At 50.2% G+C, this 15718-nt stretch overlaps 1 protein-coding gene across 5 annotated transcripts in view; it reads right to left on the bottom strand.

The window, feature by feature from the left end:
• Positions 1-15718, bottom strand: part of LINGO1 (leucine rich repeat and Ig domain containing 1) — a 155340-nt gene that overhangs the window by 93102 nt on the left and 46520 nt on the right. For 4 of the 5 annotated variants that reach the window (XR_010441538.1, XR_010441537.1, XM_064721941.1 and 1 more), the window contains exon 3: positions 10889-10931. The exons of the other annotated variant lie outside the window; for it this stretch is intronic. The gene's annotated coding sequence lies outside the window, so the exon portion shown is untranslated. The remainder of the gene's footprint in view (positions 1-10888; positions 10932-15718) is intronic. 5 annotated transcript variants of the gene reach the window in all.

Raw genomic sequence — 15718 nt, 5'->3', positions numbered from 1 at the left:
AGTTGATTTATTGGTCTGTCCTCAGTTGGCACTCAGGACTCAGAAGAAAATGTTCCACTCCAAAGCATTAAGCATCTTCAAAGAGCAGAAGCATTAAAAATTGAAATCATAAAATAGACATGTAAATATAGCAGAGGTAAACGGGGCAGCGAGGAGCAGAGCAGAGCCAGCCCCAGCTGAGCCTGCAGGGCAAGGAAAGGGCTGTGCCAGGGGGATGGAGCCATGATGGGCTGGCTGCAGCCCCCCAGGCTGGGGGCGTAACCTGCAGGGAAGCTCTGGATACCTTCTCTGAGTGACTGCACTGCTCACCAGGATCTGCGGGTTGCAAACACCAAAGGGCAAAGCTGCCTTGCTGGATGTGTGGAGGAACCTCAGCCCACAGTCCCTCACCACCCTCCCCTGGCCTATACTCCATACCTCCAGGTGTTTTTATTCTCCATCTCCCACACCAGTCCTTCCCAAAATACTTCAAACTGGGGGGAGTGGGGCTGCCTGCCAACAGTTCACCAGGTCAAGCAAACCCAGTGAAGTCAATCAGCTCTACATCAGGAGTCACAGCTTGATGGCAAACTAATGCTTTAGGCATGGGCTGTTGGTCACATGCAGCATTTCACAGGGTCAGGGATAAGCACTCCCTTTCCCTCTCTCCTGGAGGAGCAGGGCAGAACAGACCCAAACTTCTCTGGCTGGCTGGATGGTGTCACCCTTCCCAAAGCACCTGCCAAAGCAGAGGGCTCAGCAGCACCCCCCAAACCTGAGGGTGGAATGCTGGAGGTGCTGGTCCCTTCCTGGGCATAGAGGAAGGGAAGGGACCCAAAGTAAGTCACTACCCCTTGTGAGAGTCCCTTGCTGGGCCTGGGAAGTGGGAGCTAAGAAATGCTCCACGTGTTGCTCCAGCATCTGGCCCAGCCTAAGGCACCAGCTGCCAGCAGGGGAAAGATGTGGAAAAAAGAAAAGGGAGGGTGGGGACACAAAACCTCCTTGCCACAGCAGGAACATGCATCTGGCTGGGGACTGACATCTGTGGACAAGTGTGTGGCAAACCCACCCTCCCTATGAACACCAAGTGGTGCCTCCTTGTGAACAACCAGTCTGCTGATTATATTTTCAGAGCTATTTGCAGAGATACCAAGCTCTCCCAGTTTGTCACTGCTTTTCAGGAGGGTGCTGGATGCTCAGCCCCTCTCCAAACCCACTGTGCTCAAGGGCCTTGAACCTCCATGAGCAGGAAAGAAACCCCTTCAAGGACCAGCAAACCAGCCAAAGGATGAAACATGAGGCAGCCACACCAGGAGTCAGATGAGCTCCTAAGCTTTCAAATCTCTGGAAGCACAACCATCATCTTGGGAAAGGTCTCCAGTGAGGAACTGGGAACTCACCACATCCTCCAGAGTGCTGGAGTCCCCAAAGGACCCCATCCCACGTGTGGTCAGCAAGAGGGACCCACCACCACCCCTCACCACGCTCTGGCACAAACCCAGCTCTCTTGGCACCCATACCTGCTTTTCCTCTACACACAATTTTTTCTTAATTGGGAGCTTGTTAATTATCGCAATACTTTGCAGAGGAAATAAACAGCAATTAGAGAAATAAGTGGTATTTTTATTCCCTGGCACTCTGGCAGAGCTCTGTGACGCCTCCCATCCCTCGCTCCCACACGGGCACATGTTGCTGCCTGCTCCGGCGTCGCTGCCCGAGTGCTCTGCTCCGTCTGTTCCCCACGAGCAGGGCACTGTGCTGGTGGGCTGCCTTGCTCTCCCCCGGGGAGGAAGCGTTACTGTGTGAAAGCAGCAGGCTGTCCCACTCTAATCTGTTTTAAAAGTCATAAATTGCTGAGAAAAGCCAGTTTTCCCGCACAACAGAAGGTTAGCGCGTTTAAAGAGAGCACTGGAACTGTTTTTATTAATCAGAACTGCCATAAAGAAAGCATTTTAATTAACATAATTATCCTGTTTGAGAGAAGCAGCCCATACCTCACAGATACTTTTCAAACTAAAGATGCAGGCTGTCACAGTCAGTCATAATTAAGCAAAATGAGCTGCTTTTCCTTGCTCTATGTCTGCCTCTTTCCAGCCACATGCTTCCCCCTTCCTCTTACACCCAGTACAAGGCAAGCAGAGACAACATCATGGGGGTGGCAGGGCAGGTCTCCATCCCTGCATCTCAGTCTCCAGCATGGAGCAGATGGGGTTAATCTCCACCAGAGCCAGCAGTGCCAACTCTGGGCACTGACCAAGCTGCAAACCATCAACCTGGAAGATGGAGGTGGCTATAAAAACCCACAAGATCTGTACGACTCTGTTTGCAGCACAACCTCACAGTCAACAGATAAAAGATTTATTCTCATTGAAAAAGACAAAAAGAAAACCATAAAAAGCCTGGCACTGGGCTGCCCGCCAGCACCGAGAGAGAGGAGCGGGTAAAGGGAATAAACGCTGGCACGGGCAGGCAGCTGTGTGGGGCTGGGTTTCTCTGAGCATCCCAGACACAAAGCTGGCCCCTGGAGGGCAGAGCTTCCACCAGGAACTGCAGCCTTCAGCAGCAGCCCCCTTCCTTCTCCTCCTGCCTGTTTCTGCCTGCAGCATGAGGCTCCACTACAAGCCTTAGGCAGCATCTTCCATTCCTCCCTACACAGTAAGAGGCTCAGTAGCTCCCTTGGCACAACCCTGCCCACCTTTTGCTCCCAATGCTGGTGCCCCCCTTCCAAAGGGCAAGATAGGGTACACAAAGCAATCAGGCATCACCTCCAAACCCCATGTTGGCTGCTTCAGCCGAGACATCCTGCACCTCCTGCACGCCTCCAGTGTCCTGCAGCAGGACACAGACCTCTGGCCAGCCAGCCAAAATCCCTTAATGGTAGCACCATTCAGTATTTTAACAGGTACTTTCAAGAATGCTCTGCTACTTGGCAGAATGTGCAGTGTACTAGACTGTTAACAATTTGTGGTTTTAATTAAAACCTCCTTTATTTATAAAAAATGGCTCTGAGTTGATGTGTTTGCCCTGAAATAGCACAGCACTGCTGGAGATGCTCATGTCATGTTCTTCATTCACACCCAATGTCACCTCAAAGGGACCAAAGTCACCATGCTGAGCTCTCAGCCCCGTGTCCCCAAGGACTGCAGGGACAAGGACACCCATCCTGCCCACACAGCACCCAGTGCTGGGTGTCACCACCCAAAGGCAGCCCACGTTCCCTTACTGCCAGTCAAGAGCTATCTGCAGGTAGAACAAGGCAAAAAATTTGAAAAGAGGTATTTTTAGATCTTTTTTCCTTTTTTTGTTGGTGTGGTTTCCTTAAGAAAACAAGTCTTGTGCCATCACGTGCTCCACGTGTTGTCTGTCTACCCTAATTACTCTCCGACTCAGCAGTCAAATTCAACAGCTTGTGAGTGACAGCTGAAAATCTCCAAGTTATTAAATTCCTGGAGGTTTCATGGAAATAGCCAGGCAGACAGAGTGGAAAGGTCTTCCTCAGCTCAGCTGAGCCAGGCTGCAGCAGGAGCCTGGGTCTTGCAAGGCACCAGAGGATCCAAATCGGAGAAAGGAAAAGCACAAAAGCCCTGATGATGCAAGGAAAAGGCTGAATCAGAGGATGTAGCGTGCTAGATATTGAAATCAGTCAATCTTCAAGTATTAGCCCCTGGAAAAGCAGCCTTCTGTAGTGCTGAGTGGCGTGTTAACAACCTGTTTTCAAACAGGAAACACAATTTCCATGGGAGAATCAGGTTTTCTGGATGGAAGAATTAAAATATTCAGGGGAAAAAGAAAATCATCAAGGACACTTTTCTTCTTTGGTTCAACACAGACTGACACATTTCAGGTGACTAAAAAGACATCTGGGACCCACCACAGAAAGTCTAGAAGCATCAAATTTTGCTGGGCAGGGGTCAGAACTCGTGTCAGCCTGCTCTGGGTGCCCCCAGGAGAGCTGGCCAGGGACATGGAGCAAAAGGAGAGCACAGAGTAAAGGCAGCAGGGCAAAGCCTCGGGCTGGCTGCTGCGAAGGGCTTTGGGTGGCGCAGGGGAGGGTTTCATTTCTACGCTGACTATGAAGCACCCACTTAGAGACGTTTCGAGACCTACTTGTAAGACCAAATAAAAATATCTCTCCCGATTCTCGATTGTGAGATCTGGGAAGGAGGCTTCCAAAATTGGGTTCTCTCCCTGCCTGCGCAGAGGACGGGGTTGTGACACCACCGAGGAGCTGTTTGTAGGTCTCCGTTTGCAGGCAGGCAGCCTCACCCTCCCTCAACCAGGGCATCTGCCTTGCCCAGCTCCCAGTGCCCGGCAGAAATAGGACTCTTTGTGGGCAGAGTGCTGTCGGTGGCACCGCACTGCATTGCAGCGGCTCTCTCAGCCACGTCCCCTCCCTCTGGCCCTGCTCTGCCCGGACAGAACCCACAGGGCCGGGGGGAGTCCCCCTGCACCGCCCATTACAAACCAAAGCTGGGCGAGATGAGGCGACGCTTCTGAGCTCCTTAGCAGGGGAATGTTAATGAGCGCAGAGCGCAGGGTGAGAAAAGCCCTCAATCGTGTTAGCTCCGCTGCCAGAGCTGATGAACATCCCCAGCCGGAGCGCCCCGTCCAGACACACGGCGGGGCAAGGAGGGAAAACAGCCCTCAAAGGCACACTGATGATCCCTGCTTAACCTTAGAAGAACACCTTCTGCGAGCTGATGCTGCCTACGGCATGGGGCTGCGGGATCCCGTCCCGCCCATGCTGCCGGCACGGGATGCTCTCCATGAGCGGGAGGAGCCCCGGGCTTCCGCTGCTTGCGGCAGGTTTTATAGTGGGAACTCGGGTTGGAGCTTGTGTAACTCTCCCATGTTTTTATGTTTGTTTGGATTTTTTTTCTTTTTTTTTTCTTTTCTTTTTTACGGGGCCAAGCAAGTGCCATCTAAAGTGTAAGTACAAAAATAACGATTTTCCTCAGCTAAGCAGCCACGTGAGCGGCTCGGCTTGGCCCTGCCTCCCGAACGCTGTGTGCACACACATGTGCGCTGCTCCGTGACACACCGGCACATTTGTTACGGTGACAGCCTGCCGCTCCCCCTTGGGGCGAAATGTGGTTTAATTTTTAGTATAACCTTAAAAAAAGGAGACTAGCAAAGCTGCTCTGCCATAAATTTTGTAAGTGACATTTATTTCTCGGTGCATTATCGCTAGTGATGGACAAATCTGGAATTTAGGGGAGCAGCCATCTTCTCCTGCCAGCTCCAGTGAGATGAGGTGGTTATCCTTAGGCTCAGCTGGAAAATCTCCATTGCCTGGAAAATCTCCAGATGCTGAGCCCTCTTCTCCTTTCAACATCTCAGTACAAAATGTAGCCCCTGTGTGCCTTAGGGGGCTCTGGGTGCTTCTTTGGGTGTCTGGAGACCCTGTCTCTAAGGAAGCTCCCATGGGCTGGATAGCCCAGAGTTTCCCACCCAGTCTCACCAGCTCAGCCCATGAAAGCATCTCTGGTGAGCTCAGATCCCTGCCCATCCTCTTGAGGGATGATGAGTTTGCTTTAAGAGCTCATCAGATCTTCCTGGTCACCGAGATGAGCTCCCTGCTACCTAAGCCTGCCAAGACTCAGTTTGAATACAGATAAAAGATCTCAACAGCTGGGTGTTTAATGACAGGACTAGAAATCAGGCCCTGCAGAGTCACACCAGGTTATTGCACCTCCTTGGAGCTGGCTTTGGGGTGTGCCAGGGAGGCTGGTGCTTCCAGCTCTGTCCAAAAGTGCAGTAGGTTCAAACCATTCCAAATCCCACACAAACCATTCCAAATCCCACACAAACCATTCCAAACCCCACACAAACCATGCCCAACCCTTCTCAAACCATGCCCAACACCCAAAGGCTGAGCTCAGAGGAGCACAGGTGGGGGATTCACAGCACAGCCCTCTCCAAAATGTGGGTGTGTGGTTTTGCACCCCTGGGTGCCAGGGTGAAATACCATTATTTGTGCCTTGACAGAGGGAAATGGAAGATCCCACTAAATCCATTACATCCATATGGATTCTACAAGAGACAGAGGGCCAGAAGATGTCCAATTTACTAGACCCAAAGAAACTCTTCCAGTTCCTTCATACTGAGAAAAGATCAAAGGAGCAGTTGTTAATGGATAGCAAAGTCTGATGTAATTTGTGGCACAGTTATTTGCACTAGGAAAAAGCAGGCTGGTGTCAGCCCTGCCATGACAAGTCCTTGAGTGTTGCCCTGCCTGCTGGTACACAGGGATCTGCAGGGTCAGTTATTCTGGATCTCTAGGGAACAGGGCCTTTCAGAAACTGCACTCTGAGTCCTAAAGACTTGGGCACCTCCAACTGCAAAGTGCTTCTAAACAGCCACAACAAGCTCTCCCCACGCTCTCGCAGAGTCTAGAAAAGCCTTTTCTCTGGGCACACAAGTGTTTCCCTCTGCTGAGGTGGCTCAGCATGCTTGGAGCATCCCCTGTGCTCCTGGGGATGCCTCTCTCAGCCATTCCTGGAGGGTGTTGGGGCTCCCTCCCAGCCCAGGGGATGGTAATGTTGAGCAGAGCCAGCAGTGCCTGCCCAGGCCTGACTCTGGCAGGAGGTCCTGTCCTGTCTCAGCCACCTCTGGGAGACCTGGGACTGACCCTCAGCACTCCTCCTCACACAGCCCCAGCAAAGGCATCTCCTGGAGTCTCCCAGCATGGATGTCCTCTGCTCCAGGCTCTGCCTTCCACCCTCTCAACACTCTCTGGAAACTCAAGCTGTAATTTCCTAAGCTGTGTGACCAATTCTTGCTCTGGTGTCACCACACATCTCCAATTCCCCATGTCACATCTCAGCTGCTTCCCAGCTCCTCCCTGGCCTCTCCACTCAACAGGGGGCACAAGCCTGTCATGTTTTGACATGGGCATGCCTATAAAACCTCAGCTGCAGCCCTGACTTAAAAAATAGGAGCATAGGAAAAAAATAAGGCAGCCTCAACAAGGCTGAGCACCGGGACCGATCCCCATGCCACCAGAGTTAGGGGTGGCACCCATGGGAGCCCCTGCCTTAGCAGCAGCTCACTCTGAACATGCAACTGAGCCAAGAGAAATGTAACTCTTTCCTTTGTGCTGTCTGAAGGCTGCATCATCCCGCAGAGGCCCTGGGGGAGTTGAAATAAGGATGAACATCAAGTCAGACATGTCTCCGGCTCACAGGCATGCACACATCTGCCTTTCCAAAGAGCCTGGAAGCAGTCACAAGCACAGCCCAGCCCCAAAATCCGCTCTGAATCATGCAGGTGAGGAGGCAGGAGAGCTCCTGGGCCAGCACAGCAGGCTGCAGGGTCTGAGGATGAGGCTCAGAGATGCTCAGACTGAGCTTTCCACTGTCTCTTGCTCAGCTGCCCATGACTGCTGTACCCCGTGGCCAGAGACCCCACGGGGCCCTCAGAGGCACAAGAAACCAAAACATCTCTTCTCCCTCCTCAAAACACCATGTTTATCTGTGCACCAGCTTATGGCTGATCTAAGGGAGTCCATGCCCTTGTGAGTTAAGATTTAAAGTTTTAGCAAAAGCCACTCACTGTTTTGTCTGGGCAAACTGCTGGGAGCACCACCAGCTCAATTTTATGGATAAAAGCCTCTTTTCTTTAAAAACATGGGACCTGTTCTCCCCATGACAGCAAAGTGAGCAGCACAAAGCTTCAGACTGCACAGGATAACAGTTTTCCAGCATTTCTGCCAGGCTATGAGGAAAAAAAACCACATCCAACAACATCTGCAAAGAGAGTTGGTGTGAAACCCCTAGAGACCAGTGGGCAGAGCAGGTTTCCAGCCCCTTCCAGCAGTTGGGAGCACAGCAAAGGATTCCACCAGTCACTGTACAGGGCATCTGTGTATTGCTTTGCTTTGCTGCCCATTATTATGCACCCCAAGGAAGCACCTGCTGTGCTGTGCTGCCAGCAGCTCCAGGAGAGCAGCCCCAGTGGATCTCTTCCAAGGTGCTCCCATCGACCATGGGGGGACAAAGCAGTGAGGAAGCAGACAAGGAATGTGTGACTTTCCCATCATGCAGGGACTGCTGGGATTTGCTGGAAGGCATCCAATTAGTTAACGAGCACTCCAGAGCTGAGTCTGGTCTGGAATTAGTAATTAATTACCACAAGACAAGCAAGGGTGTCGATACTGGAGAAACCCACGTCTGTCTTAGGGATGGACTTAGAGAAGAGAGTTTGCCCAGCAAACCCACACTGAAGTGAAGTGGAGAGGAGCAGCTGGCAAGCAGGATGATGTGGATCCCAGAAGGAGCAAACATCACAACTGGCCCCCATCCTTGACATCCTGTACAGGAACTGGTCCAGCTGGAAGCCCTTGGCCCTGGTTCTCCATGCTGATCCCAGCCCATCACAGGCACCACAGGCACAGCCAGTGAACACTGCTTCTGATGAGCAAAACTGGAGCAATGAAGTGAACAAGACGCATCAGCCTGGCTGCCTGCCTCCTCCTTCCACCATCCACAAAGACCATAGCCTTAGAAATCCTGGAATAATTCCCTCATATCCATTTCCTTCACTAGTCTTCTGCTCTGGGTTCCTGAGCATGCTCCAGTGGAGGAGGACTCATCATCTTCCAGGTCTGAGGTGGCTCAGAGGAGCCAGGCTGTGCCAGCAGCATCAGCCCTGGGCACCAGCAACCTCCCACCAGGTTCTCCTGGTTGAAAATCAGTGGCTGAGCTCTGGGGAGGAGGAGAATGTGTCCTCCTGAGCACTCACTCCCAGGCCTCACAGCTCCTTGTCCCCATCTGCCTCTCCGGAGCATGTCCCCATGCAGCAGGAGCTGCAGAGCAGCTCTGCATCCAGCCTCTGTGATAAATTAGCCAGGGATTCAGGCATTTCAGCACAGCTGCCTCATCCTGTGCCAGCATGACAATGTGATTAATTTTGGGTGCAGATGAAGCTCATTTGTCAGAGGCACGTGATGGCTGTGCAGGCTGCAGGGGCGTGCGGGGAGCCCCGGGGTGCAGGAGAGTGGGAGCCCAGGCAAAAGGCAGCAGGCAGGGAGGGAGAAGGAAGAGCCAAGCCCGGGGCTCTCCTCTCAGGAAGGCTGTTTGCCACATTGGCTCATGATTAAGCATGCTGGGGAAGAGGAGCCCGTGTGGGAAGAGAGCTTTTATCTCTGCTAACACACATGGCCACACGTCTGGGGAGAGATGTGCAACGGGAGGGGTGTAAGAGGATTGGGGAGAAGAAGCCATGAGCTGATTACGTTGTGTCAGGAGAGGCAGCTCTACCACCATGGCCACTTCTCCCCCACTGCCCCCTCCACTTTCTCCCCCTTTTGGAGGACCAGTGGGTCCTGTCTTGCCTGTCCCCACTCTGAAGCTATAGACACTTGCTTTTTGTTGCCGGAGGGAGTGTGGCCAGAGCTGTTCCTGCAGGAATTGTCTGGGAAGACAAAGCTATATGTTCACTTCCCAATGGAACACAGCCCTGCCACAGAAAAATCTCTTGATTGGTTCATCACCTTCTTGGCTGGAGTTTCTCCACATGCTGGAATATGGCAGTGCTGCTTCCTCAACACAGCACAGCTCTCCCAAGGGCCTGAGCTGCTCCCAGATGGGGCTGCCAAGGTCACAAGCAAAGCATCACGGATGAGGAGTCTCTGCACAGTTTAGGAGTGAGGAACAGCTTTTGGGGTAAGCTCACACCATGCCTGATGCCCTCCAGTGAGATGGATGCACAAGGAGAGGACATCAGGGCAGCTCCCTAGGCACCAGGATCCACAACCTTCCCTTGCCTCATATCTAACCTTGCCATAGTTAGATATGCCCAGACAGTGGTGTCCCTGTTGTAGAACAGCTCTGTCTCAGAGCAAGGTTACGCCAGCAGCACCCCAAAACCCTGAGATCACTGTAACAGTCCTCCCTTCAATAAATTTAGGCCAGAAGTAGTGAACTATTTGCAGCTAAAGAAAAGAAAACCCTTCAAGTTCAATGAGGCCATGCAACTTGGGACATTGGTGGCAAATCCTTGAGCACATGGCTGACATCAGTGCCTTCCACAGGACCTAATTACCAAACCAGCAGATAGCATCAAGCAAAGAGGCTGCTTTTTTGATAAATTAAAAAAAAAAACACATCAAGAGGACAAAGGTGAAGATGACACAATACATGGTAGCCACACTGACTGCAATACACCTCTGCTAATTTACCTCAGCACAGAACCAGGACCCTTTCTGCTGGGTTAAAGGTAAGGTTAGAAAACCCCTGGGGACTTTAGAAGTGTGAAAACATCAAACACTGAATGGCACAGGGACTTGAGCCTGTGAAAGCCCAGAAATGTTATCCTGCCACCCACTGGTCCCTCAGCAGAGTCAGCTGGGTGGCAGAGAGGGTGGCCTGAGAGGAGCACATTCCTCGAAAGGTTACAGGTGACAACACTAGCTTGCAGCCAGGACTGCAGCTTCTCACATTCACATTTTTTCCAGGGCCTAAATGCTCCTGAAGCCTGGCTCCTGTGCAAAGGTCCCCAGGCAGGGTGTGCTCTCCTTCCACCCATCAGTTCACCTTCTTATTGGTCCCCTGAGGTCCCCTGAAGTCACACCCAGTGGAAATACCTCCCAGCTTTTATTACAATCACCATGCCAATCACCAAAGTTTTTAATTCCCATCCAACAAAGATTACCCAGGAAGGATTAAAGATGCCCACACAGTTTCCCTTCATGGACTATGGGAGGGCACTGATAGACAATCTCAGTGTATTTTTACACACAGGGGAAATAATTCTGGGGTGAAGTGCAGCAGGAACTGGCTCCTTAACAGGAGCACATTCAGGCCTGTGGAGCAAAAATACCAGTGAGGGTGCCCAGCCCAGTGCCCTTCCAACCCCAGGTGACACTTTCACAACAGACTCAGTGAGGAGAAAGCACAACTGCACTTACCAGAGCTGAAGCCCTACAAGGACCTGCTGGTGAGGCAAGGAACCTGGAAAGGAAGAGAAGAAGAGGTGTGGTTCAGTGGCTGTGGTCAGCAGCAGGGGAGTGCTGGTGTGGCCCAGCCCTGAAGGGGTGGATGGGGCAGCACGTTCAGACAGGGCTGTGGCAGTCACCTACCCTGGCATTGCACCAGGACCATCCTAATAGATCAGGGCCACCTAAATCCACTCAGCCCTGCTTGCCAGCCTCTCCAGGTGCTCAGCTGGTGCTGGCAAAGAGGAATTCACCAAGGGATTAAGGAGCCATTCCCATCATTACCATTGTGGTATGAACACTGGGCTGCCCCATCAGTGTTCCCCTCTCATCAGCTCCTGGAGCATGCCATGCAAATCTGTGCAAAGGAGTCACAACAACGCACCTGGGAAACCATAAATATCTGTGAAAAATCTCCCCATAAATCCACAGGAAGAGGAATTTATGGTGCTTTCTTTGGAGATTTCTCTGGGTGTTCCCTATTAAGCCATTGTGCTTGTTTGCATAAGTATTCCTCAGACAGTAAAGTCTTCTCTGCCATCAGTTATCAGCTCTGCAAACAGGAGCAGCACCAGGCGTGGGACTCACAAACACCCAGCTGTAAAGATGAGGGACTGGCTCCTCACCTTGTGAAGAAATAAAGGGTATTAATTGCTTAGTGCAACCACAACACACTCCCAGCAAGGACAGGGTGAACTGGCAGCCCTGACATGTACAGAACAACTGAGAAAAGGGAAATGAGCCAAAAAACTCTCTGTATGCTCTCAGGGTGTGCCACACAATGGCAAAGCTATGGAAAGAACAAGGATTTTTCACATCATTGTGGGGGAAAGCATCAAGGGGAGAAGAAATACACAAGTGCTGGAATCAGCTCCAGCTACTCAGAGAAATTGCTGTAATATATTGTCCAGCCACAAACCAAGGCCACTACAGAAATTAAGGAAGGAAGTGCCTTGCCTGATATAGCAGCAATGAATACATTTGTTAGTGATAACACATCAGTTACCAGGCTGGGTAGAAGCCTTTCCCACAAGAAAGGCTGACACAGGGCTTTATTAAAGAAGGTAATACCCAGTTAAGACACCTACTGATCTCATCTGATGAATGGTTGACACAATACATCATATATATGCAGGAGGGGTTTGAAAATAACAGAATAAGCTGAATGGTATCAGCCCACACATCTAGAAATACAGGTCCATTATATACAACCTGGAGATGACATTTTAATTAACATGTTCTCATGAAAATACAAAGTGGAACCCAAGTGGGAAGTACCATATACCATCTTACTATGTTCCTATTTTGCTGTTAAAAGTTTAGGAAAAGAAAGATGGATACACCATTCTCCCATCAAGCAGGTGGTAACTAGCCAGCCAGCTGACAAATGACTGACTCCTGGAAAAACTCTCACATCAGCTAAGAATGAATGGGGCATCTCACTGCTCTTGGTATTATTGACTCTGTTACTGCTACAGCATAGCTAAGGATAAAAATGATGGATGATCCGGATTAGTGGAAAGTTAACAAATCCAAAGGGAAGATAGTTTTCCTAGATTATATAGGAGCAAGGTTCCCAATTCCTGAAACACCTGACAGGAAGGCTCTTGCTTTCTGGTGTCCATCAGATAAGGTTATAATTCAACTGGGCAGACGTAAGCAGAAGGACAGGTCTCATTGCCTTGATAATACCAGCTGCTGCTCAAGACTTAATGCCAGTTGTTGTGTGATGACAGATAATAGTTTAAGAAGTAATAGTATACAATTAACATCACTTGTGAAATGTTGACCCAGGAGTGATTACCCTTTCCCTGCTCATCCCCCTTCAAAGCAAACAGGGAGGGAAGCAGCCAGTATTACAGGGACAGGATTGGGAGCCCTAAATGGTATAGATGTTGAAGTGCTCCTAAGTAAACTAAGTGCAACAACAAGTGATTTAAGCATATTAGAGCACCCATTGCAATCCTCTCTATTAGCACTGGGGACTAATCAATGGCTCTTGTCTGATATATTGCCTCTGTGGGAGAAAATTAATGAGAAAGACCACCAGCTGATTGGAGAGGCACTTGGAATAGTCCAGGGCAATCTTTCACTAGCTCTTAAATGTACCCACACTCAACTGTGGATGCACTCCACACTGACAGAAATTACAAGAGTAGGCAAACACAGCACCTTACCCACAGAGGTTTGAAAAGTACCTTGGGAGAGAACAACTGGAAGAGAATTTCAATCCTGGTGGTATTTGGCCAATTATGACCCCACTAACAACAAGGTCACAGATTCTGTCTTAATAATAATATGCTTCAATATACAGCACATAGCCAATTGCTGCACTAAATCACAATACAATCATCCTCTTTCCCATAGAACATTAGAGTATGGACACCACAGAGTGGACACAAGGGGCAAACAGTACATGGGAACAAGAAGGATTCAACTGTAACAGCCTCAAAGCCCAAAACACATCTTGACACTGAGTAAAATGTTTGTCATTTTGAAACACAGGCTGATGAAATCCCTGCAACTGCACTTATATATATTGGAAAAGGATATGTTTTCTTAAGGGCCCTTTGTGGTTTGATATTAGGAGGTGATACTATTGCAGATACAAGTAATCATTTGAATGTTTGCATTCGTAACTTTAGTGGAATTATAGGGTATGATTTTAATTATACAGCTCCTGTTACGTCCTGCCAGTTGTTACAGTCTAATTATACACTAGTTAAAGACTTGTTACCTACTTCAACTGGAATTAATCTTAATGCTGGTAAGAAAATTATCACAACATGATGACTTACATCAAGTATTAAAACAAGTATGAATTGATAAAAAGAAACTATCATCACTGTCCACCATAATGGAGATGAAATGTGTTCTGTGCTCAAAAGAGGAAAAAGAGATGGAGAACACACTGGTGGGAAACTCTCCCAGGGTGGTCACCTACAGCCACAGGAATTCATAACCTCCTGCTCCACCCAGTGGTAATTGTACTAGCTTTGAGTCTATTAGGTCTGGTGCTTGTGATCATTCTGTATATAAGATTATGGAAGCTGATCATGCTTTTTGAAAGGCTTTGCAAGCTTTGCTAAATGTATTAGCAGGGATGCTTAATAAAAACAAAGGGAGGGCTGTAAAGAAGTAAAGGATATTAATTGCTTAGCATAACTTGCTTAGCATTAGTAGCTAAGATGTGCTGAAGCTTTAGGCCCCACTTTGAGCAGATTTCACCCTGCACAGCTTCTGCAAGGCTGCCTGGGTTAATTGCCAGGAGAGCAGGTTGTGTTTCAGCTATGACATTTCTCTGCATGTTTAACGTATCCCTATCATGGTTCCAATGTACTTCTGCATAGATGGGTCGGAGATGGGGGAAAATGAATAACAGGTTTTCTTTCAGCATGAAATTGTGAGAGTGTCCTCCACTGAGTGCAATTACTGTGTATGTAACTTCTGTAGGCTGGCTAATACTGCTAAGTATACTGGAGATTAAGGGATTTGGGGCTGTAAAGTCCATTTCATCCATCCAGGCCTGAGCAAGGCAATGAGGGCAGGGAAAAAGTCTTGCAGAAACCACTGGACCAAGCAGGGTCTGGCCTGCAAGTTCCATCCCCCCACATGCCCTTGCTGCTCTCAGACCTGTCCCAGGCAGCTCTGGGCTCTGAAGGAGGGTGAATGCAGATGCCAGGGCCAAAGCACCTGCAGGCACATCCCAGGGCTGGCCCCTCACCAGTGGCTACCAAACCCAGCAAACCCCATCAAGGACACTCCTGAGCCTATGCCAAGCACTGCTGTCATGTTCCTGGATGGCTGAGCCCTCCCCTGGGTGGCACGTCAAGGACACAGGGGAAGAGCAAAGGACTTAAGCAGCCATGGTGCTGCTTCTGAGAGTGCTCAGGAGGCACAGAAGAGCTGTTATCCCTGAGCCAGAGACCTGATAACAACACTGGAGCATTTCTGCTTTGGCCCTGCCCCATGGAGAGGGAAGTTGCAGTGTTTCCCATGGGGCTGGACTGTGCTGGACTGTGCTGCCAGTCCCCAGCCCTGCTGCACCTTGGTTCCTCATCAGGGACTTACCCTGGGGGTGCAGGCTGAGCTAATGGGGGGAATACCCTACCCTGGTGCTAGAAAAAAGGAAGCCTCAAAAATAACTCTCCTACAGAGCCAGCATCCTGCCCAGGCCCTGCCTCCACTGCTGCCCAGAGGGGAAGCCATGGCAATTTCCCCCCAGTTCTTCTAAGCCAATGGAATATGAAGCAGAGCAAATACTGGGTTGTTGTGAGGACACTGAGGAGTGAAGCAGAGCAAGGAGAGAGCTTTGAGTAGTAAAAGCTGCCCTTATGTTATGAGCTCAGACACAGCCTTGTGCATCCCCAAGCAGCAGAGGAGCCATCTCCACTTTGATCTGAGTTTGATTTAAAATGGAGCATCTCCCTCAGCATCACCCACGGGGCAACAGTGCAGCAACCTCATTTTCCTCTGCTTTATCCCTTTTGCCACCTGCTGTGTGCCCAAGGTCCCAGGGCCACAAACTCTGGCTCCCTGCACTCCCTGGCCATGATGTTCTGGGGCACAGCCCTCAGCTGTGGGTGCATCCTGCTCCCTCTCTGCTCTGGGCTGGGGATGGGCCAGCACAGAGCCAGAGAAATGAGAACCTGCTGGGGCATAATGCCAATTCAACGCCCATTAACTTCCCACAAATCCTCCCTTCCATGCCCTTATCTTCCTCTGCCACATCCCCTTGCTCCCCCTCCTCCTCCTCCTCCCAAGCTAATGGTCCTTGTGGATGTGCAGACAAGCTGTGCAGGT

This window comes from Zonotrichia leucophrys, chromosome 10, assembly GCF_028769735.1.
Source record: "Zonotrichia leucophrys gambelii isolate GWCS_2022_RI chromosome 10, RI_Zleu_2.0, whole genome shotgun sequence".
In the NCBI taxonomy this organism is placed as follows: Eukaryota; Metazoa; Chordata; class Aves; order Passeriformes; family Passerellidae; genus Zonotrichia; species Zonotrichia leucophrys.
The sequence above is the reverse complement of the archived record's forward strand: the minus strand, read 5'-3'. Positions and strand labels throughout refer to the sequence as shown.